The sequence below is a fragment of the Natrix helvetica genome (assembly GCF_964273705.1).
Source record: "Natrix helvetica genome assembly, chromosome: 3".
NCBI classification, from domain to species: Eukaryota; Metazoa; Chordata; class Lepidosauria; order Squamata; family Natricidae; genus Natrix; species Natrix helvetica.
Genome location: NC_138549.1, coordinates 20,447,621 through 20,474,267, shown reverse-complemented (window position 1 = coordinate 20,474,267; position 26,647 = coordinate 20,447,621).

Here is a 26,647-nt window from a genome sequence, read left to right as displayed (position 1 = left end):
AAACCAGACTTATAACTTGATACTAGTTTGTTGAGTACATCTAAAGCAAAGTTGCAAAATACTGCATCAGTCTTTAAGGATAGAAACTGTGTACTTTCTTTTTGATATATGGTAAAGATTCCCCCACACATGCATGCCAGTCATTTCTGGCTCTAGGGCCAGTGCTCATTTCCATTTCAAAGCCGAAGAGCCAGCACTGTCTGAAGACGTCTCCATGGTCATGGGCCAGCATGACCAAATGGCATACGGAACACTGTTACCTCCCCACCAAAGGTGGTTCCTATTTTTCTACTTGCATTTTTACATGCTTTCGAACTGCTAGGTTGACAGAAGCTGGGACAAGTAATGGGAGCTCACTCCATTATGCAGCGCTAGGGATTCAATTTATTTTTGATATAAACCTCCCGCTAAATCTTTGTCAAGCATCTTCTTCAAAGATGGCTCTCATTTGGAACATAAGAATGAACTAAATAATGGTTCAGTCCTTATGCTTCACCGAGCTACATTTCAAATTAAATGTGAATGGCTACGTCTAATTAAATATTCTGTTGAATGATGACCCAGAAGAATCAATTGGTATGAATAAAAAACAACCAAGCAACCCCTTGAAAAGATCAGTAGGATTCACCCATCCATCAAATATATAGGGCAACAAAGTGAGCTAGTTATCACATTGTTCTGGAAGTGATTTGGCACACTACGCAGTACCAGCAAAAGGTGTTGTGTAGCACTGTTCTGCATGCACTCTTACGACAGGACCTTTCAGCCAAAAGGTCAGAATTTTTGCAGTAATGGTATCACATAATAATGGAATGGAGCTCTGTTGTGAACGTAGAACATTAATGAATTAATCAATCCAAATAGTGGGCAAAATCCAGTCAAGCCTAGGAAACTCAATTTATAAAGAACCAATCAGGAAAATGTAGTTTGCCCCATCACTCATGTAAACTATCAAAAGAGGAGGGAGTAGTTCCATGTTGCCTTTATTATTTTATCTCCCATTACAGAAATACAGAATCTCTCTCCCAGCTAGTTTGTCCTAGAACTTCATTTGTCCCAAATGCTAGAGTGAGAATTGGTGAACTAGATGAAATTATTACTCTAGGGACAGAGAGAGTTAGATGTGATTGGAATTCCTTTGTTAATTTGCATTATGGATTGATCTGAGCTGTCCCTTGTGTGTCTTTCCTATTATTTTCTTCTACCACTGTGTATGTGTTTGTGTTGTGTGTATGTGTGTGTGTTCCATCTAATGCACAAATTGAATCCTGATTTCTTTTCCTTTCCCCATTGTCCTTTTAATGCTAAGCTAGTTCCTTAACTAATATATACGAATATATTTTTTTCATTATACTGCTCCATTCACACTGGCAGGGAAATAGCTTAGTGTGTAATGCAGATGTGGTTTTACAAAAAAAAAATTCACTGCACAAACCACAATAAAGCATAGAAAGAAAATCTATCCCAGAAATGAAAATGACGGTAGCAGCAGTTACAGCTCCTAGTACTCCTTTCACCACTGGGGCCATTTTGGTCTTTATTTTCCAAATCCACTCTAGTTCCTCCTTCAATGCTTGGTATCTCCCCAGTGTCACTACGTTAAAAAGTTTGCTAGACATGAACTGACTGAACTGACACTAAAGAGTTAAACTGAGAGATTTATTGCGCAGGTCATAAAGTCTTATCTGACATTGATGTATTTGCGCATGTCTTCACACATTCCAGAGAGACGGAGAGAGAGAGAGAAAGAGAGCTACTGCTGAACTTTTGTCCGGCTGCCAGTAAAAGCTGGCAGACGGAACCTTTATTATCAAAATGTAACAATTAGTTAGTTTTGTTTTATTTACATTTATTATTTTTGTATTAAAGTTTGTTTATTAATTAGAATATGCTTCCCAAGACTTTTATTCTTTTTCTTCACATCTTAATGCATATGCTGTTGGAATCAGCCGCGATCCTAGACCTCACTTTCTTCAGGGTGAAATTTTCCCCTGACACCCAGCCTCTCACTCTTTCTTCCTAATGTCACTATCACTTGACACTGCTACATTTATCATAACTTTCATTTTTGGGGCACTCTCTACTACAGGGCTGTTAAAATCCTGGCACACAGGCCCGATGCATCACACTCTAGCCATGTCCATGCCTGGTTTAACAAAGGGGGGGGGATCCTGATTTGTCACATGATGCCACCGTGACGATATCACCTTATCTGGTTAATTGGCCAGCACCTGTCTGACTGTCTATCTGAATCTGAAAGCCACTGGATTTTAACCCTCTTATTCTCCAAGACTTTCTATAGTCTAGTCCATACACTATGTAGATGTTCTTGATTTCAGTGCCGACTACTTGGTTGTATCATTCTGTATATGCTGTTCCAGCCTGCATCTGACAACATGCCACTATGTGTTGGACTGTCTCTGAGGCTTTTCTATGCCTAGCCTACACCTTAGCTCCTGCTTTTATGGTTCTAGTGCTTAGTGGCTGTTCTCGTGCTGCTATGATCAGTTTCTCAAGTATATACAACATATTTTGTTTTAACCTTGATCAAATAAACCAGTGTTATATTCCTCCCTTTTACTTCTAACAATTTAAATCTTTAGTTCATTCAAATATTGCTGTAGGATTTTATTTTTCTTCATTTCTTTTTTCATTCACCACAGAGTTCTTCAATCTTTAACAAGCCTCTTTTATAAATCCAGGGCAAAAAAAAAATATCCAGGTCACACTCTTGATTAGTCATTTGTATTTCCCTTTTAAATTTTAAAATCTCAGCCAGGTTCTTTTGGATCCAGTGAAACACACATTTCTGAGTCATTTTCTTGGCCCCTCAGTTGTAAAAAAAACACTTTTGATACCAACTATCTTGTCAGATAAAATTTGTTCTAAATCTTTCATTCTATCCATAGAAGATATCATTAGAGGCATAGTTGATATTGTGGCTACCATTTTCTCATTTCATTCTTCAAATATCTATTTCACTATTGTTTATAACACTTTGCAATATTTTACAAGGTAGTATAACTTTAGTTCCCCCTAGTGTCCAATTTTTAAAATCATAAAATTGCTCATCTTTGTTTTGTCTTGTGAAAACCACAATAAAATCTATTTTCCATCAGAAGCTGTTTTTCCATTTATAAGATTGAAATCTTATTTAACTTGTTACTGTTTATTTCAGATTCTTTAACAAGTTAATTTTATAATTAAAATGTTCTTTCATTCAGTATTAAAAGCAGATTCAACCAACTTTTTCAAAATTGTCAGACCACTGCATAACAACTTAGAAGTAGTTACTGTATATTTTCTGAAAGTGATTAGAAAGTCAGGTTTGCAAACTGAAAAAGTCATTAAAAAGTGTCTGTCACAGTTTTAGCAAAATGGCTGATCTCGTGGCCTCCTAGGAATTTCCCTGTGGAAAACTTCTGTTGCACAATGTTCTCATGAACAGCATCTACCCAAAATACATGTGGGCAATTTGCCATTCTCTCCTTATCCTTATATATTCCAATGAATCTTTCTACTCACCAGTTCCTTTGTCTTTGCTGCCTTTGTTGGCCTTGTGACAGAGGTTAGTTTTCAGTTCACCATACCTCAAAACCGTAGAAATGGTGGTAGACTTTAGGAGAAACCCTCCCATACTATTACCTTTTACAATACTAGACAACACAGTATCAATAGTAGAAACCTTCAAATTTCTAAGTTCTGTCATATCTCAAGACCTAAAATGGACACCTAACATCAAAAACATCATCAAAAATCACAACAAAGAATGTTGTGAAGCTCAAACTGCCCAAGAAGCTGCTGATACAGTTCTACAGAGGAATTATTTAGCCTGTCTATAACTGTCTGGTTTGGTTTTGCAACCCAACCAGACAGGCACAGACTTCAGCAGATAATTAGAACTGTAGAAAAAACAATTACTGTCAACCTGCCTTCCACTGAGGACCTGTACACTCTATGAGTCAAAAAGAGGACTGTGAAAATTTACAGACCCCTCACATCCTGGACATAAATTGTTTCAACTCCTACCCTCAAAACAACATTATAGAGCCATGCACACCAAGACAACTAGAAACAAGAACAGTTTTTCTTTCAGAACACAATCACTCTGCTAAACAAATAATTCCCTCACCACTGTCATACTATTCACTAAGGCTGCATTACTATTACTATTAGTCTTTTCATCGTTCCTATCACCCATCTCCTCCCACGTATGACTGCAGGACTGTAACTTTTTTGCTTGTATTCTTACGATTTATATTAATATTGATTGTTTCCTGATTGCTTATTTGTACTCTATGACTATCATTAAGTGTTGTACCTTATGATTCTTGACAAATGTATCTTGTCTTTTTATGTACACTGAGAGCATATGCACCAAAGACAAATTTCTCATGTGTCCAATCACACTTGGCCAATAAAGAATTCTATTCTATTCTACCTCACACAGAAATTTCTCACAACACAATGATTTCTTGTGTAACCAGGAAAGGAAAAACCCAGGCAACAGAAGTAGTAGGAAGCAATTTTGTTTTAAAAACCCTTCAGATGCTCATTGTAATATCAGTTAATATTCCCCTCCATGAATATTTCTCTTGCAGCAGTGTGTGTGTGTGTGTGTGTGTGTATGTATGTATGAGAGAGAGAGAGAGAGAGATGCCTACACCCACAACTCAATGCACACTGCCCACCTGTGCATGCACGCATGACCCTCCTCCCCCACACACATAGCACACATGTCATAGGTTCACCATTATGGCACTAGGCTATCACTTCCTCTCTAATCAGCCTTGTGTGCAAGTGTATTTGTAAAATCTTCTACTGTATAATAAGAGTATTTTTTTGTTTTTCATTTTAGTAGACAATGAAGAGAAGCACTTGAACTTCCTACTACAATTTCACTTGAGAGAATTTGTCATAGCTGTTTGTGACATTCTTTAATCATTGCTAATTGGAATCATTAGCTGAGCTGTTTTATTTAACAAATGTAATACTCCATTCTTAAATTTAAAAGTCTGAAATATGATTAGGTTGAGAAAGACCATGTGGACACCGAATGCAACCTCTGCTCAGGTTGACAATCCAGCCTGTATTTGGACACATCCTTCATAAAGTTTGCCATCTCTCTTATTCCTCTTCAAAGTGTTCTTGCTGTTTCTATAATTTTACCTAATATTTATTTGGAATCTACTTTCCTGTAATTTAAATCTATTATTCCATATTCTTCATTCTGGAATGAGAAATAGATGGTCTTCCACTATATAACATGTTTTAGATGTTTGAAGAACACCAAGATTTCCTCTGTTAGGCTACCTGCGTTGTATATCTCTCTTTATATATTGCTTTCTCTTTATAAAGTCAATGTGCATGAGTGACGTCAAGTTGGCCATGCCCACTCAGTTACATGCACCTCCCACCTAGCCATGCCCACAGAACCGGTAGTAAAAAAAGTTGAAACCCACCCTTGCCTCAATACCAACGTCTGGACACAGCATTACAGAAAGGAACAGAATCACTGCAAGTTGGCATCACCAAGACCCAATTCTGCAAAACTGTAGAAGAAGATTATGGTTAAAAAGTTGTTAAGAAATCCAGGAAAAGTACAGGGTTGCCCATCCTCCCTTTTCAGGGTTGGCTGAAATATAATAATAATAATTCAGAACTGACAATGGCATGTAAGCAATAATCAATAGTTCTTGAAGGATCCACACTGCAGTCAAACATAAGTGTGAAGACCTGTTCTTTACTTACATCATTCATTTGTAAGCATTTGATTAGGACTGAAGAATAATTTTTTTTTTCTGCTTGAGCGCTGGACACCTGAAGGCAATGCTTGAATAGATATTTACATGGCTGCTGGAAACAGCATTCATTTCATCCCACCTTGCTCTTTAAGACCAGGAAACATTTAGCTGGCCCTAGCTTGCATTACAAATACACTTCTAGCTTATCTCTTCTTGGATGTGATACTCTCTTTCTTGCTTCTCAAGATCTTGGAAAATACTTTGGAAATAGCATTTTTATTAGACTAATTTTCTAGCTCTTATCCTATTTTCTGCTGCCTCTATCTTGGTAGGACAGAAAATCTGAGCAAGCTGTTGAAAAAATAAATAAATGAAGTAAAAATAATTATGTCTTTGGCTCTCCGCATTAGCATGAAACATTTGGAACTCTGCAAAAGCTTGAAGCTTTCAGCCCTTCTATAAGTGGCAATTATCTTCTAACTATTTTACATGATTTCAGAGGGATCTTTCCATTTAATCATAACTGTTGTTGTGTTAATGGGAATTACTTGTAGAAAAGCATCAAGCTGGCATTCTTAATATTTAGCATTATTCACATAAAATACAGACAAACTGCTACTCAACGAGATGAGAATTCATTTACTTTTCTCTGCAAATAAGCAAGCTAAAGAATTTGTTTTACAAAAAAAAGGAGAAAAATACAAGGCGATCTGTTCTTGTACTGAATATGTCAAATGAGTAGGAAATAAGAATATTCAGGAATCCTAGGAGGCAGCTCTTCTATTTGTTCCAAAGCAGGCTGCAGTATCTTTTGGATACAACAATTATTTTGGATATTTGTAATGATGACATTGGTGTCTTAGAGTACAATATACTAATGAGAAAGAGGGAGGGGGGAATAAAAAATATTCTATTTTTTCTGTTTAAATTTTCACATACTAGTTTTGGTGGAGTAGAGATATTTCTGGAATATACAAAGATGACAACATGTACTGTCATACAACCCCAAACACACTTCTGAATTTCTTCAGTCAGAGATCCTTAATCTGATTGACACAATTACCCCTTTCCCCAATCATGAATGATGACATTAACACCTTGTCCAAAATATCCTGAGACTCTTGTTTTACACAAGTGTCTCAGCAACAGCAGGACAGCGGCAATGCCAAACTAGATCTTTCATTCACAAGCAATTACAACTGTTTCATTACCCTTAGGATAGGCCCAAATTACCTCAGTTTAAGAACCACTGGGATAAGGGGAATAGTAAATGTGTGCTCTTTTTTCCAAAGGTAAAGATAAAGGTTCTCCTCACACATATATGCTAGTTGTTCCCAACTCTAAAGGGTGATACTCATCTCTGTTTCAAAGCCAAAGAGTCAGCACTGTCCAAAGATGTCTCTGTGGTCATGTGGTCATGTGGCCAGCATGAGTAAATGCCAAAGGCACATGGAACACTGTTACCTTCCCCACAAAGGTGGCCCCTGTTTTTCTACTTGCATTTTTTTTACATGCTTTCGAACTGCTAGGTTGGCAGAAGCTAGGACAAATAATGGAAGCTTACTCTGTTACACAGCACTAGGGATTCGAACCACCCAACTGCCAACCTTTCTGATCGACAAGCTCAGCGTCTTAGCCACTGAGCCACTTTTCCAAAAGGAGAAAGTAATTGATTTAAATTCTCAGTGGTGTGCTGTGAGAATTTGGAAGTTTGTGTACTTATTTCTTTCTTTGTTTGTTTGTTTCCATTGTTTGTTTTAGAACCCACAAATTTGCCTATTCATGGATATCCTATGTTCTTCAAAGTATGTGTAGACCAACAATCTACTTTAATTTAGAAAGAAATTGCAACATTGATGATCTGTTTGAATCTTCACACTAGTTCAACTGTCCAGTTCTTATCTCAGACAAGGTAATATTGTATTCAAATTAAACATACACACTCTGTCTCTTTTTGATATATATTTGCATTTTACATTTTCACAGAAATTGCTATACTGTAATATGTTCTTATAATTCTTATGCTTCACCATATCTGAAAAATGCCACCAAGTGGCATTTGAGTGGGTTGAGTTTTCTAATTTAGAAAGAGTAGCAAAGCATGAATAAAGGCTTGGACATGAAAATATAGTAGACTTATTCTGAAGAGTAGAAAATATGTTTTCATGAAAGTAAACAAATAAGTAATGGAAAATATGTAGAAATATACAATGGCTTGATGCAATCGTGGGAGTATAAGATTTGAGGGCAGAATACAATTTTTCCTATTTATCATTGGAAAAACAAAAACATTTTCCCTCCTTTCCATGGCTACTAAATGTATACATCTTAAATTAAACCTTAAATTTTAAATTGTGTTTTACAATTGGGGTATTTTTAATGGTGATTTTTAATTGTCCAATGTGATGAAATTTGTTACCTCCTCCGTGTATGTATGTCCTGTATATATGTATGTTTATGTGTTGTATATGTTTTATATGCTCCACTGTACGCCGCCCCGAGTCCTGTCTGGAAAGGGAGCGGCTAATACATTTAAATTTATTATTTATTTATTTATTTACATGTTAGATTGTGGAATAATAAATTAATACTGGATTTTTCTTAATACCAAAATAGCTTTTCCAGTGGATTCGATTCCTACTTGGAATCGAAGAAAAAAAATTTTTTTTTAATTTTCCAAATTTCTTTAGAATCACAAATTTAATTAAAATGTCAGACTGCTTATACAGTATATAATTATATACTATATATAGAATCGCAAAGTAACCCCACATTAAAAATCATATACCTAGCATCATTTCAAAATATGAAAAAAAAATCTTGTTTTATTTAAAAACCCTAAATTACCAGGCACCTGACCCAAAATAATGTGTGCATCTTTAATCACAATAGAATGTGATTAAAAATTAAAAATTATGTCATTTTCCTTCAACCACATAAAATGTATACCCATCTAAAATATATGTTATGCAAACAATTGTATAGAGAGTTGCGAATGATATATTGCTCAAGACTTTCACTGCAAATTGCAGCTACAAATTGTGATTACACCCTTAAATCATAATCCCAAGAATGTATATAAAATTAATATAAAGTCTCAGAAAATGTGATATTAGTATTCCACACATCTATAATTTCATGTTACTTTTCTGTTCTCTATCTTTTCCTTTTACCTTCTGTTTTAAATCTTATATGCCTCCTGCGGTTGGATATTTTTGACCCATAGAAAGCTTGTGAGGTTATTATTTGATAGAAGCAACTAATTGTTCCCTTTTATAGCCAGTCAGTGGGTGATTTCAATGTTTAAAAGGTTCAGCAGGCCACAGTACTTTCTAACTCTGAGGCTTTATTCTTTTTATTCAAAGCAACACAGCCACACGGAAGCATATGTGTTATTTGCTATCACGATGTCTTCTTTGTTTTTAGATTTAGAGAACAACATGGCCCCCCTCTCTCATATACGTACGTACGTACATACATACATACATACATACATACATACATACATACATACACAAACACACACACACACTCCTCCTATTGTGCCTTCAAATGGCTTCTACTGTACAGTGCAGTGGAGTTGCATGATAACATCTTCACAGTACTCCACAAGGGGGCTTCCTCTGGTAAGTGGAAAAATCCAACATTAGAAATTAGGTTTGGTCCAGACATTTTCCCCCTATCTATAAAAAATATCTGGACAATGCTGGGTTATCAGCAAATATTATTATAAAGATGCCTGGGTCTTTTTTTTTTCTTCCTCTGAACCACATGATATATAAAGGGTGAAGTTGCATATGAAATGGCCTAGGGCTGTGAATAGTCAAGGTACGATCACTAAAGACCAACTCACAGTCAGTTTGACATTAATATTTTTTTCTTCAAATATCCATAGTAACTTAGGACCAATTCATTAACATGATTATCTAATGAGAAAATCCTACATATTCAGACCAGATTGCTTTATTGATAACAGTTTTTACAGACAGAAACCGTTTAGAATTGTTGAAAAAATATATACCACCCACTTGCCCATATGTTTAACCTGCCCTCTAGTTCTGATTTCAATATTTAAAAAACACACAGAAGGTATTGTTAATTTCACTAGAAAGAAAATTATGCAGGACACACGTTCTTTATAAGAGAAGAGAAGAGGAGAATTTGAAACTTAGAAGTGAACATGCTTGTTTTTGATGGAATGAGTATGTAATGTAATGTAATGTAATGTAATGTAATGTAATGTAATGTATGTACGTACGTATGTACGTATGTATGTATGCATGAATGTATATTTTGCTTATGGAATGACCACCTAACAGCCCAGCAGGATTCCTGAACTTCAGCTGGTTTGGTAGTTTCTCCAATTACTTTGCATTTTAGTTACCATGCCTTGGAGTGGGCTCTAGGAAGATTATATTATCCATCGTGGCCCTGAATTTTGCTCAATAAATATTTGGCCAGATACATGCAGATAATCATACATAGACCACATCTTTTCTTCAATTTGACAAACTATTGAGATTAGATTGGATTTTGTTATGGCCACATTTGGTCTTTATGATGAGTAACTTTGACTTTGGTAAAATAAAAACTTTCATTAAGAAACTGATCATTCCCTTCCCTTATATGGATAAAAATGTGTGGAATTCATGGATGTAGTTCCTGGTGTTTACTAAATTATGTTGGGTTTCTTTATTACATTTCCAGCCTGTAAACATTCCCATCACTTATCCAAAAACTGTTTAAGCAAAGTAAAAGAAAAAATGGAATTAGTATAACAACTGGAATGCATGTATTATTACAGAGATGTAGGGATATATGATATTTCCTGTATGCTACATTCTCAAGTATTAATAACACTCAAGGGGACATTAAAGGGTATATAATTCTTTTGATCAAATTATAACAAGTATATGTGGTTATATGAGGGACACTGTTACAAAACAGATTTGTCAAATTCATAATGACAATGTCAACTCTCAAAGCATCCCTGGCCTTCTCTTGAGTTGCCATAGAAAAGGGGGGATGGGTAACTGATGGAACAAGACAGCAGCAAAAGACAGATGCACATTCCAGATTTATGTCTCTCAAGGCTGTATCCCTGGGTTACTTACAGTAGCCAGAGGGGAGTGATCTCTACAACCCATGAAATTGCCCCATTGGTGAATGTGATTGATAACACACCCTGGGGGAGAGGGGGGAAATAGGGTCATGATTGGGGTTGTAAATTATGTGGGATCAGAGCTGGCTACACTTGGGAATGTGCCAACATGAAGCTCCTAAAAATAACTGGATTTCTTTTGAAGCTTGGCTTAAGGCTCATGATTTAGTTAGAGCATCTGTCAGAACCCTGACAGACAATAGAACAAAAACACCAAACAGTCTGTTGAAAGCATAACCACAGGGCTGCCACCAAGCAGGCCATGCATTTTATTTGATGAAGGTTAGCTCTTTTTGTAGACTGTAACCATTTTATGCCAATTATCCACACTTCCAATGTCACACTGGGACAAAAAAATTAACTATCAGAAATGAAGCCAAGACCAAACCAATTTGTTTGAAGTTGCCATTGCATGTTCTTGCCTTGCCTTAGCCCAATACTGTCTTTTTCCAACTGGAATTTTGCAGATTCTCAGACAGAATTAATTCCTGCTCATTACTCTGCAGGACTTTGAATGAACAATGTACAATGTTTTCAGATCCATTCATTCCTTTTTGTTTTACCTAATTCATATGCAAAGTTTGAAATAATGTGCCAAGCTTGAAATAAATGTCTCGGTCTGATGAAACTTTGGATTATCCCGATGAAGTAGATTGGTAAATCATACAGGGAATCTGCTGTAAAAGATCAAATGTTGACAGATTTGGAAGATTCAGTGGCTCTTCTTCTGCTTTGAGGGTTGTTACAGATCATACATAATATAAAATTTCACTCCCATGTATGCAAAAAACTGAGCTTTGGGAAATGAAATGGACTCTTTGATATTAAGTAGCTAGCCTATGGATGTTCTAACTTCATGAAACACTGATTATCTTAGCTCTATTGGGAGGACAGACTAAACTTGTTTGGACTTCATTTGCTTTCTAAGTTCTCAATTTACTTGATTTTGCTGTGTCTTGGACTTTTACAATGATTCTGTTAAAGCAACAGGAACCCAATATTGGTGCTCTGAGTAAGGAATCAAGTCTGATTTTTAGATCAAATCATAATTTTAAAACTAATAAGACTGGAATAGATTGTCAAGCCCCTTGACAATGTGTGAATGAATGATGATGTGATGACCCGGGGTGAGGCCCAGAAGAAACACTAACTCCCCTTTATTGCTCCAACTTTCCCCCAAACATCCCCATAGTCCAGCAAATAAAGTTAGCAAGGCAGCAACAAGGCAAGAAGTCCAGTGAGCAGTCCAACTGGGCAAGGCACACAAGACAAAGCACAGCAAAATCCAGATGTCGGAAATGGCATGCAAGTCTCCAAGAATTCAACATTTGTTCCCTCAGCATTTGTGTCTCTTTATTCTCCAGGTGAGCCTTGTGAAGAGGGGTGGGGCATTCTCCTCCTAAATTGTTGAGCCTTGTGCTGCTCCTGCCTCTTCTCCACTCTCCATGCTTGGGAATCTGGAGGGGGCAGTCCTTGCTTGTAACCAGAATTCCATTGCTCCTCTTCTCCACTGCCTGCCCTCTCTTCGTCATCCTGCATCCATTCCTCCTCACTGGCAAACCTCCCCAGGCCAGAGGGACCCAGGACTTCCTCATCCTGCTCCTCTGGTCATTCCTCTGGAACCACTGAGGCTGTCTCTCTGTCCCATCCTCCTCTGCCCTAGCTCTGTCCCATCATCCTCTGCAGTCTCAGGCTCCAACGGGGCCATGACAGATGAGTTAACATATAGTAGTGCTAGTCTAAATGTTTAAAATGTATAATAATTGGGGCAAAGTTAAAAAATATGTTTCTTTCACCAACTTTTTTTAATGATGAATCTTACCTTGTGCTAAGGGGTGTCTAATAAATTTTACCAATAAATAAATCTGTCTTTGTGTCATTTTGTCTAATTGGGTCATTATGGCCAGCATTTTCTTTCTTTCTTTCTTTCTTTCTTTCTTTCTTTCTTTCTTTCTTTCTTTCTTTCTTTCTTTCTTTCTTTCTTTCTTTCTTTCTTCCCACCCATTTCCCTAAAGGAGCATGCCACAACTAAGACCTTCTGCTTAGTATGAAGGAATTCATCCAGGAGGCACTAAGTTTCCCCATTCATTATTATGGCACCCCAAAAACACAATGATCAGAGGCAAAAGAACTTTACTGAGAGAGAAAAGTATATTTTTTGCCTAGGGCAAAACAGGCTTTTTAAAAGTTTTTTGAACAAGTCAGACCAACAAAACAAATAGAGGTTCCACATTCAATCCTCTTTGAATTTCAAATCTTCCATTCAGGACTAAATCACACTTGCCTTGTATTTACATTAGTTTTCTTTTTCTGTCTTATGTCACTCTGCAATTGTCCTAAAGCAGGACAAAATAATTGACTGGGAGCTATTGAAAATATTCCCATTGTTGTTCTTTCAAGTTAGAAGCTAAGATTACAAATATTTTTAACAGCAGATTGAGAGCTCCAGCATGAAGGTATTGCTGGCTAATGGAGCAAAAGAGCAAACATCCATATTTATGATGTAGTAGAAACTAAAAATCAAGCAATCCACATTATTTAATTGCTAAACCTAGCCACTGTATACATTCATATTAAACAGAGCCACAGCAATATATTCATATATTGGCTCCTGAAATTTAAAAGTTTATAATGGTGAATTATCATGCGTTAAAAAGGATAGAAAATAAAAGAGCATCCCATTGCATTGCCCCCCCCCCCATTTCTTTATTCTACTCTATTCTCATGCTAGTCATGAGTAGAGTTTGTTACAGGTCTAGGTGATTTACAATGCTCAGACATTAAAATTTAATCTCTTTGGGGCCTAGTAGATGATGCTGAAGAAGCTCAGTGTTAATTCTTTTTTTCACTACTAATTGCTTCTGTTAATAAACCTTGAAGGTTGATTAAAAGAGCTGACAAACCAAATGTCACATGCGTGTCTGGTCCTACTTTGTTTTTGTTTTTTTAATCATTGACATCGTTCCTACCTCCTTCACAAAATTAGCAACAGATGAGAAATAATAATATTCCATGGAAGTACAGATAGAAGGGATGCATACTGGAATATTTTTTTGGCAGCTTTAGTTGAAAGATTCATATCCAGGAAAAACTGAGTAGCCTAACTTATGAACTAATAAAACTTTCAGAGTGGATTGTGCAGTGCCATTTTTTTATCAGATTACCCTTGAAGTTGACAGAGAAACTTCAACCGATGTAGCTGCTTGAGTTTTATTTCTCTAATGGTCACATCAATTTTCACAAATTTCTGAGATAGACAGATAGTCAAATAGATATGCCATATCAGAAGCATTAATTCTTGTTTGATTTGACATAATTTGTAGAAGTCCAGAGGCCACCTAATCATTTTGCTCTACCCATGACCCAATTTCTTCTTTGGATTTTGTACTACTTGGTTACTGACTCAATTATGTTAATGTATATAGCCAACATATGATTCAGGACTGCAAAATACAATTAAAAACAATGAATGAATGAATGAATGAATGAATGAATGAATGAATGAATAAATGAACGAATGAACGAATGAACGAATGAACGAATATAATATAACATAAATGCTTGAAAAAATTGATCTAACCAAAACCAATATAAAAATAATTAAGTTGGGTACAAAATCTGCTAACCAAGTTCCTGAGGCAAAAAAAGCAGGTCTTTTAATCTAAAAATCAGGTCAGGGCCAACTGTCTCTTACTGAAAATGTTGTTTTATAGGTGAAGTGACAAAAAATGCATAATTTGTGGGTCCTACCTGATGACAGAGTTTAAGTGATGGTTCCAGAGAATGTATACCATCCTGGATCTTATTGGATGGCAGAAATAATTGGGAGACAAGAAGTCTCTCAATAGCCAGATCTGTGACTAGAAAAATTGTATAGGTCGTAACCAGCACTTGAACTGTACATCGCTTACAAAATGGAAGTGTTTCATGGAAATTCCTCAAAATCTTTCAAGCATTGTCACCCATTCAGGCCACCAGGGACACTGAGACATAACCTTGAAAGCAAAGTGTTGAGATGTATAATGCAGGGGTGGGTTCCGGCAGTCACTACTGCCAGTTTTCTCGTGGTTGCACTGTGCGTGCGTGCTTGATGCGTGCACATGAGCAATGCAATGAAAATTATTCTGTGCATGCACAGAAGCAAAAATCAAGATGGCAGCACCGTAGCAGAACCAGTTTGGGGGTGTGGCAGGCCTCGGTCACTGCCAGTTCCAACGACCCAGGCCGCCAAACCACTACCTGTGGTTGCCGGCACCACGGTTCAGCCAGCTGACTCCATCGCTGGCCATAGGGGGCGAACAGTTGTCCCCTGTGGAGCGGGCGCGCAATTTGGGTGTCCTCCTTGATGCCCGGCTGTCAATGGAGGACCATGTGGCAGCCGTGGCAAGGGGGGCATTCCACCAGGTTCGCCTGGTGCGCCAATTGCGCCCCCTACTGGACCGGAGTGCCTTGCGCACGGTCACTCATGCGCTGGTGACGTCTCGCCTGGACTACTGCAACGCCCTCTACATGGGGCTTCCCTTGGGACGCGTCCGGAGACTGCAGCTAGTTCAGAACGCAGCCGCGCGGGTTATTATGGGAAGTACCCGTTACTCCCACGTAACACCTCTCCTGCGCGAGCTGCACTGGCTACCTGTAGCCTTTCGGGTGCGTTTCAAGGTATTGATCACCATCTTTAAAGCGCTCCATGGCGGAGGACCTAGTTATCTGCAGGATCGCATCCTACCACACACGTCCCTGCGACCTATCCGCTCACACAGGGAGGGCCTTCTCCTGGTGCCGTCCGCTAGGCAATGCCAGCGGGCGACACCTAGGAGTAGATCCTTCTCTGTGATGGGCCCAACCCTCTGGAATGACCTCCCCCCCGACATTAGAACCACTACTGACCTCCGCTCCTTCCGACAGAAACTGAAGACACACCTGTTCCGACTGGCTGGTTTGGCATAATTTACAACGTCTACCCCCCCCTGGCATATACTTTTTACTGGCTTTTAGAGGGATAGTGTATAAATTGTATGATATTTTAAATTTTATATTGTTTATTTATTAGCTGTACAGTTTTGGTCTATTTTATCCTCCTCCTATGCATACATGTATTTTATTTGGTGTTTTTTAATACGGACTGTACACCGCCCCGAGTCCCTTTCGGGAGAGGGGGCGGTATATAAGTGCTAATAATAAATAAATAAATAAATAAATAAATACTACCGGTTCAACCAAACCGATCCAAACCGGTAGGAACCCACCACTGGTATAATGGGATATAACCAGCATGTTGGTGACACCTCACCCAATGTCAACAGATGACTTCACTTGGTGACCTCATAACATCAGGAAGAGAATCAAGCCCTGAACTATACTATAATTGTTCAAAACCAAGGGCAGTATCATTCCTCTCATAAACATTCATTGGAACTGACAATGAAGGAAGAAGGAAAGCTTCCCGTTGCCAACTCCATGAGACTCCCCAGAAATATATCTTAACTGATATACCTTTATTACAGGCCAACCAGTAATCACATCAAACTAAAGCAGCAAAAGGAATGAGAAATTAACTGACCTAACTATTACTAGGAGAAATATCCACACAAATAGATGAAGTATGTAGACTTGGGAACAAAAGATGAAATATCTCTCTATTGACTTAGAGAAAAATCGTATTTGAAGGGTACTATTCTGAAATACTCTTTGTCTGATCAGAACATGTAACTTTATCAGAGTTTTTGAGTGGTATCTCTTACATATCAGATTATAGTTATATACTGTATAATCAGATAATATATATTAAAATAAGATGTAGCCTTGTATACACAAAGTAGTTCATAAGCATTTGACAACAGGTAACACCTTAATAATTTATACTGATCTCTCTCTTTCTCTATGTGTGCATGGATCTGAATGATCAATTTTCTTCAACATTTTTAAAATGTTTATGTGCACATACTTTTACATTTCTCTTAAAATTCAGTCCATGGATATGTATTTTGTTTGTTGCAATGAATAAGGGTTTTAAGTAAAATTAATGAGAAAGTAAAATTAATTGGTTTCTCTGTCTTGGGAACAATTTTAGAGAGAGCTACTTACACCTGCCCTTATAATTTTCATTCCAACCAGTACAAATCACAAATTGGTCTGGAGGGCTCGTGTGGCCTTCTTCTCCTCCATTCTTGATATTTAAAACATGAAATCTTTTCCTCTTGCAGGAATACATTTTAGCCCACTCCCAGCTCTCATAAATTCTTTACTTCTATAATAGGCATTGACATATCATGAGGAGTAGTATTTCTCTGACCTGATTAGGGGAAGATTTGTTTCCATTAATAGTTAAGCGTCTGCACCTATGAACATTATACACTTTATTTGCTATTCAGTAAGAAAATGGCATGATGAAGGAAAGATTTCTGCTGAAAAATGAAATTGCAACCTTAAGCACACAAATAAAGAGGTAAGTTCAGCTAAGCACAGTGAAGTACACTTATACATGAACGCAACGTTTTTATTTCATGGCAGTGCTAGAGTTGCAATGGGTTTAGCTTTCTTTACTGTTCCACTCTCTACACTCTCTACCTAGTTTTTATAATATATTTTTAGCCTGCCTCAGTAAACCCCTTAGTTATTTAATATCCTCAGCAATCAGCTTCATTCCATTAAGGAAATAAAGTAAAAAGAAGAGTGTTTTGCTTCATCTCTCTCTCTCTCTCTCTCTCGTTCTTTTTTTTTAGAATTCAATTTTAGAAGGTTAACCCAGGAAGCTAATCGTTAAATCTTGATGAGCAAAAAGAAAAGCACTTGAATAAACTCCAACTACCCACATCCCCAAAAAGCCTCAAACAAAAGAAGATCAACACATTAATACCAACTGTTGATTGAATCTCAGTAAAGGGGGATAATTTATTCACTTTAAGCGACCAATCTGACCCTGTGCATTTTATAGGAAATGAGCTTAAAGATATATAGAGCAATAATAAAATGAGCCATCTCCTTCTTCAAGGAGGTCAGATAACCTACTGAACACTTCAGGCACAGAGGATGGAGAATTTAACAGCTGCTGTCTCTCAGCCTGATCTGCCGGGACAACAGGTTTTTTTTTTATAGCTGACATTGTGTCTTTGATCTATCTGAATCTTACAGCCATCAACAAAAAACTTGATGCTCCGTACAACCTTGTAAATCATTCCGCTGACTGCCAGACAGCTGAGAGGCTATATTCTATAGATGAAGAGAGAACAAGTTTGTTGTTCCCTGGAGAAATTAAAGTGACCCCAGATGGCAACCTGAAAACTCTCTCAACAGCTCATCTATCTGATGCGCCAATTATCTTCTACAACCAACTCAAACAATGCTCATTATTACAGACAACATTATCAACCAACACAGATGGACTTATTGCAAGTCAGCTATTCCCTCTCAGTTATGTGACATACTGTAATCTCTCATGTAGACACAGAAGCCATCGGCTGGCTATCTAGCCCATTATCGGCAGAATCTTAATTACATTCAAAACTCCAACCATCTTACTCATGGTACTCAAAATGAGAAACTCTCTGGAATCAATTTAAAAAAAAATGTTCCTTGTGATTTGAGCATGTCTCTGTTGCTTGATATCAAAGAGAGGTACTCTGTCAAGTCATTTCACTAAAAATCCAAGCTACTTTGAGACATTGGCTCAGGCGAATCTGGAGCAGAGTTAACAATAACTTGCCCAAGGACACTGTAACTCTCTGAGCTCCAGATGTCTTCTCTGAAGAAACCTCGGTGAAGAAATGGTATACACCACAATTAAAATATGGAAGGAGTAATTCTTCTTCACAGACTATACTGTAGGGTGGGAAACCACATTCTAACACTGCATTGCTGGAGGAAAAAAGCACTTGACATGAGAACACCAGTCCTTTTGCCTCTATGAAAGAGAACCTCACATTATCACCACAGAAGGTTTACAGCCCCTTACCAATTAGCAGAAGCCACTCCATCTATTTCTCCTTTTACTTCACCTGATCTTACATCCAGCTTTTCTCACTATGCTGCACTACACAAATCACAGCCCAACACAGAGTCCCTGCAGAGATGTCAAAGCATGTCATAAGCTGACCCTGCTCTTAAAGCTGCTCTGGACCAATGCTCTACATCAATTCAGCCAAGCATGATTCCATTATAACTTAAGAAGCCAGATACACATCTGCTGGTCTATGACTGGATAAAGATTGATTGAGCCAAGTACAAATTTTACAATTCAAATCCCTCAGCACCAGAGACCAATTCAAATATAATTTCATCATGCCTGAATGACCCACCAATTTCCAGATTCAATCTTGAACTCTATCCTCTCTCAACCACGTAATATTCCTTTTCAGGTCACACTCTATGGCTGATCCCTTGAAATATAGCTAATTAGCACTCCAAGCAGAATGACCTCACTTTCACAACTCCTATTAGAACGGCCTGGTATTGCCTTCTTTTAGGAAACATGGTAGTTAGAGTGAGTGATGTTGGCTGATTTCACCCCTTCTCAATACTTGCAAATCCTAGTTTGAGGTGGGTCATTCACAAGGGGCATATCCATCTTCTGAACCTTAACAAAAATCAGAGGCTTTAGCATTTTGTGCTAGCAAAAGATGTCCACAAAGTTCTCAGGATTTACTATCAATTACTAAAGTTTTTACAAGAGCAGTTGAGAAGTAACTGAGGAATCTTAGAAACAAGCCTTCAAAAACCTAGTTTGACAAAGAATACACCCAAGCAAAACCAAATTAGTAGCTGTTTTTAGAACTACGAAATAAGAAAATTGCTATATTCCCACTCCACAATCCTTAAAAACAGAAAATGAGGTTCTTTGTCAAAGCAAAGAGCTGGACAGGTGCATACAGCTCAAACACCTGCTTTTGAGCAAAAGCACTGGGAAAGTAAATATCCTGAGAACTGGATTAGGTACTTGTATCAGATATTAGCAAATCAACTTACAGCTCAGTCGTCTTGCTATTGCAGTTGATTGGGCCAATTCTACTAATTTTTCAAAGAAATGATAGAGCAGCTGATAGTTATCTCATTCCAGATGTGTTCCTCAAATCTGATATGAATGGTGCCCTTGTTTTTTATGTACCCGTATTGACCAGTGTTGGTCTTGTTTGTTACTCATCTGTGCATGTTGGTCAATAGAATTGCTCAATAACTATTCCAAGTTTTCAAAGGTGGAGCAAGTTAATAAAGAAATTTATTGCTGCTCAGCAATAAGACTCAAAATATATTATTTTTTCTTGAATCAGCTAATCTATTAGTTCTGTCTATATCTGTCTAATGGATTGGCTGATTCAAGGAAACTATTTTACCTCTAGAACAAGAAAACTTTAGACCAGGGTTCTTAGTCATTGATGAAGGCATCACTCTGTAACATTTACCCCAAAAATACTCTAACCTTGCAGAGGGATGATTAACTTCCATTTAAGGTTTTTTATGCAAATCCTGGGAATAGACATAAGATAAACTTACTGTTAATGGTAATATTTAAGGCTACCAGATTTCAGAATAAGTAAAAGAGACACAGACAATTGGGAAAGGGAATAAATGATGGGGAAAGGATATCCTAACTATCTCACTTTCTTGGCATCTACAACAAAATTACAGTGAAAAACTACAGGCATATGTGTATGTGAAATAACTTTTACCACATCAGAAAAACTGGTTTTTCAATTCCAAAAATGTGCTAGAGGCAAAGGCCTTCACTTAATCAATTAAAGTCTTGTCAATTTCAGGCAGCAGAATCTTGGGAGAGTATCAATCAACTCATTAAAGTCACAAAGGGAAGTTTATTAACTTGTAGTTAACACTTATTATGGCGTTTATTTTTTGTTCACAGCAAAAAAAAATGCCTAGGAAGAGATACTGCAAAACATGAACAATATTTTATGTTAAAGCTATGACCTTTGGATAGATGTCCTCCTTTTACTAGGTGTCTGGTAACCATAATTATAATGTCAGATGAGGACATTTTGACCTAGATGAATAATAGTATCAGTAATATTTTTAACAACACCATTTCCCATATAAAAGAACAGGAATATCAATCAAGGATGTATTCTGCCCCCTTCCAACTTTTTATGTTAATAAGATTGTTCAGGACTTTTCTAAATGTTAATTTCATTAAACACTCTCATCACCAAGTCAGTGTAGGAAAAGGAGTAGCAGAACCTGGGGACGGAGTCAAAAGAGGAATCAGCCTATTGTCTCTACGTAGCCATAAATGGACTAAATCCAATTCCTCTGGAATTCCATTGACCCTTATCTAACTCCAAGATAATGCTAACTCTTACTTGAGTAGAATCCTGAGCATAGACATTTATTAGTAATCAATTTAATTGGAACTTCACATGTAGCCTCATCTTTCATGCCTGACAGTGTAATGTCCACAATCCTTTGTACTGAAGATATAGCTATTATCTCCCTCACCCAATTTATTTACTTAGTTATTTATTTTTCATACTTCTACACTGGCTGCTAATGTGACAGAGTGTTTTATAACAAAGACACATAAAATAAAAACTGGACTCTTCTGTAGTGTTTAAATATCTAGACATATCTATATATCTATTTCCAAATATTCTCTAATAACAAAATGACCACAGTCACCAAGCCACCAGCTGTAATGAGAACCTACTACTTCTATCAGCTACTAATGCCACCAATTGTTGGCTTCTAGTATTTAACACTTGAAAATAGGATAAACTTGATAATATAGCTCCAAATTATCGAAAACTGAATCTTCCCTCATAACCACACTTTCTGTAATAATATTTTTGGAATCAAAAAAGCCCATAGAAATTTTCTAAAAAAACCCAATTTTCTGAAAATATTTTCTAGTATTAATCTGGGAATAATATTCATTTTGAGAAAATTTGCCTTTCCCTAAAGAGTAAAGTTTGATTATTCCCATTTATCTATATATAAAGAGCAGAGATGGTATTCAGCCAGTTTGCACCAGTTCGCCCAAACTGGTAACGGAAATCCACCCACCCAGGCTGTATGCAATCCTATTTAGGCACGTTTCTTAGGCTGGGCGCATGCACGGAAGGCGCAAGTGCGAACAAAGTGCATGCATGGAAGGTCGGGCTGATATGTGGTGAACCAGTGGTAGCAAAATGTGAAACCCACCGCTGATAAAGAGGGGATATCTATCCATTTTGAGCACCATCTTTTTCTGGCAAATGATAATTTATTCTGCAACACCTCACATCACCTAATTTACCTAATTTAACTTAATCTAATCTAATATGGTGAATGACACCAAATGACTGTACGGGATTTTGAATATGCCTTCAATAGACATCATTGTAAAAATGCACAGTTTAAAGAAATAATTGTTGATTTTTTTAAAAAAAGTAATTTTGTCTTTCATTTTGGGGACTTTACTCTCCATTTTCAGATAAGCCTTTCTCACTCCCCCTTCATAGATTTATCCCTTAGCAGTGAAACTTGCTAAAACTTAAAGCAATTAAAGCAATCCTGATAAATGAGGTCCTTGAACTCAGCTAAATCGTAGATTTTTTTTTTAACCTGAGCTGTAGAGAATTTGCTTCAGATTCCTAGCCATTATAATTTGGTTCAATTTTAGCTTTTCTTTAAATTTTCCATATGTTAATAAATTGCAGTGAATGCCTAGAATGCTAAAAAAAAACATAAGACGTGAGATTCAGTTATAAATGTACAATACGTCTAGAACTATTCTGTCCATTAATTCTGAAAACAATTATGATACCCTCAGTCCCAGCGTGAAATACACCTGCTTCAAAGATTTTTAATAGAACTTCTTTGTGAACAATATGTTTAAGATTGGACTCCCGAGTAAGCCAATAAAAGTATTTATTGATAAACGTAATGATACATCAAGGAAAATACAGTAGAAATGGCAAATCAGTAAAAAATCTATTGGTATAAAATTGTGGCCTTTCCTTCTTATCTGTAGAGGAAAGTAGAAGCAACATAAGGCTAAAGTGAGAAATAAATAGAGTATAATTTATGTGGATAAAGAGATCAAGACAAGTTGGAAAGAATCCACCATCTTTTAGGTAGGAATATTGAGAGTTCTTTTTTAGGGTCACGGTGGCTCAGTGGCTAAGACGCTGAGTGTGTCAATCAGAAAGGTCAGCAGTTCAGTGGTTCAAATCCCTAGTGCCGCATAATGGAGTGTGCTCCTGTTACTTGTCCCAGCTTCTGCCAACCTATCAGTTTGAAAGCAGGTAAAAAATACAGGTAAAAAATAGGAACTGTTACATATCAGAAACAGTACTAATGGTTTTCACCAAGGTTCTCTGTTCCGTTGGGAACAGAGATCCAATCTGATTGGTCGAAGGGTCTGACAGCTCCCTATAAAAGGGCTTCTGTCAGACTGAACCTTTGCTGGATTGTACATAGTTGCTACTGAATTAATAAAGAGCTATTTCTGCCTAAGCCTGAGTGTGCCTTTCCTTTACTCGATCTAACACTGGCGACGAAGGTGGGATTGGAAGGCAACTAGACAAACAAAAAGAGCACAACAATCCAGCAAGTGAATCCAGCCCGGAACTCAGTGCAGCATCAAGCAGCCATCTGTGAGCGGCTATTTCAAATGCCCATAGAGAAACAAGATGGACATGCACACCCCACCGACTACGTACAATCCAGTCACCGAGGACTGGGAATCCTACATGCTGAGGTTCGACTGCTTCCTCGAAGCCAACGACCTCATGGTCCTGAGCTACAGTGGACGGGAAGTGTTCGAGACTGCAAAAAACTTGTCCGAGCCAACGCCACTCCAATCGATTGCTTGGTTGGTGTTACAACAGATGCTGAGGACACACTACGCTTCCAGACCATCTAAACATGTCAGAAGGCATGAATTTAACATTTGCAACCAGAAAGAGTGTGAATCCATCAATGAATACGTTGCGGCACTTAGGAAGGCCGCAGCGTACTGTGAGTTTAGAGATCTCAATGAACTGTTACTTGACCGCATCATATGTAGTGTTAGAGACATTGGCCTGCAGAGGAGGCTATTGGCTAAATCTAACCTAATGCTTCAAATCGCCCTAGATGAAGCCGGGCCACTGAGTCTGCCATTAAATCGACAGAAACTCTGCAGCGCCGAAACAGTCGTAAAAGCGTGTGGAAGAGCGCATGCATGCATCATGAGGCTACAGAGTCTGAAGGCTCGGAGAGCGAAGATAACAGCTACTGCATGCGCAGTGACTGCACCAAGCCGGCGCTAAAATTTGAACCGCGTTTCTTGCCTTGTGCCGGCTGCAGAGGAGACCATCTCAGATTGCATTGCCATTTCCGCGTATGCCCAAATATAGGAGGGAGCTCACTACTCCCCCTTTCTGTCCTTCGGCTCATTACAGAAGACCATCCAGGCAGAAAAACATTTTTTTTTATTTTTAATGTTGCCTTTGCTATGTTTGTGTTGTATTTGTGCTGATAAATAAATAAAGGGAGACTAGTATAGATCTATTTCAAGCTATCTCATCAGCGAGCCATACCCGTACTGGGATTTGAACCTGGGATGTATTACATATTAGGCAGATGTCTTAGCCACTAAGCCACAGGCTCTCCTCCTTATCAGCTGAGCCAGGGAAATAGGTATGTATTTGTGTTGGGCATACCAGGGGTTGTAATACACATACATACATACATACATACATACATACACATACATATACACACACACACACATACATACATACATACATACATACATACATACATACACCTATATACTTACTATATTTCTTTTTAAATATAACCATGTATATTGCATATTTCCCTACATCATACAAGATCTTGCAGCCTAGGAATCAGTGGTGGGATATAACCAGTATGCCCCAGTATGGGCATACCTGTGCCTGCTGGGAGCACCAGGTACCGTTCCAGTATGGTGCTCCGGATGGCCCACCCGCCCGCTTGCCCTCCTTACCTCTATTTGAGTTGATCTGGGCTTATACCACGGAGCGTACGGCGCCTGCGCAATGCTCTACCGAGCAGCTGGAGTGTTGCAGAGCGTCGCGGGCAGTAAATACACATGAGCATGCTGCACGTGTGCATGTGGTGGACGCCCAGCCCCTTTGCACTGTACTGGTTGCAACGGGATGCAGAACCCACCACTGCTAGGAATATGTAAAGCAAAAAATCAACCAAGCAAAGAAAAACAAAATGAAGCAAAGAAAGAAAACCCTGATACATTTTGGTGAGGGTAAAGTTTAAAAAAGAGAGCCAGGTTAAGGCAGCAAGCTAGAAACCAGAAGACCATGAGTTCTAGGCATAAAATTAGCCAGGTGACCTTGGGTTAGTCATTTTCTCTCAGCTCTAGGAAGCAAGCAATGGTACACCACTTCTGAAATCCTGCCAAGAAAACTGCAGTAACTTGTTCAGATAGCCATAGTCACTTTTAACTTGAAGGCACCTGTACATGTGGGGGGGGGGAGGGAGAGAGGGCAGGAGAGAGACAGAGAGAGACATACAGAGACAGTGACAGAGACAGAGAGACACAGAAAGAGAGAGACAGAGAGATGGAAAACATCCTATTTCAAAATGTTGAATAAGTTCACTGGGTGAACCATTTCATATAACACTGGTAAAGACCTGCTGATCTTCATATTATCGGGGGGGGGGGGGGTATCTTATTGAAAAGTTTCAGAATTGGCTTGACTCAAAAATAAAAATAGATTCTTAGATACACATTTCTTGCTAAAGTTTCCAAAAAGTTTCATAGGAAAACAAATGTTGGCAAGAACAGGTATTGTGCTTTCTGCTACTGTAGATTGAAACCAGTGTACAAAAACTAATACTCAAAATAAATAGGTAAATAAACAAGAAATTAAATTCATCCACTATATAAGATGCAGAGTGGATTATGTAACCTAATTTAACATTAAAGACGTGCTCACAATCTTTTAAATAATTGAAATAAAGCAATTTCAATTGAAAGACAAATCAGTAATGGGAAACAAAGCTTTCTAAAGCATTCTATTGGACTGCTTTAACTTTTATTATTAGATTTAGAAAAAAATAGTTGAAAGAACAGACTAACAGTGCCTGGTTTTTCAAAGTTTGTGAGATAAAAAAATAACCTATACAAAAATGTGTAGACAAACTTTATGACTCACAAAATTAGCCATGCTTTGGTTTTTAGTCATATCAGCTGAAAGCATCTAGTGCAATATGGCTGATACTAAAAACAACTAAGGCAGGTCAGATCAGGTAGATATTTAGATAAGAGGCTTCTGGAAATCCAAAGATAATAAGATAGCCTATAAAACTAAAAAAAAAAAAATCAAAATAAGTAAATGACAAACCAATTTCATATATTCCTCTGCTGATGCTTTGCCAATGTTCACTTCCACCAGGTTCAGGATCTATCAGCAGAGGTGAGTTTCTGCTGGTTCACCCCATATCAGATGAACCGGTGGTGGCGGCAGCAGAAAGTTCTGCCTACATGCCCGCGCAAGTGTGTGAGCAAGTGTGTGAGCATGTGCGCAGGTGCGAACTGGTAGTAAATTAAATGGAAACCCACCACTGTCCAGGCTGCTTCTAACTTCTCTTGAGGTTGATCCAGGGGTGAAATGAATTTCATTCAACTTCACTAAATTTCATAAATGTGAGAGCATTCATGACCTCCGTTCACGCACAGGATCTTCCGCACATATGCAGAGTGTCAAAAATGGAATGTGATGATGTCAGGTGGGTGGGCAGCAGTGGTGGGTTGCAGGCGGTATGC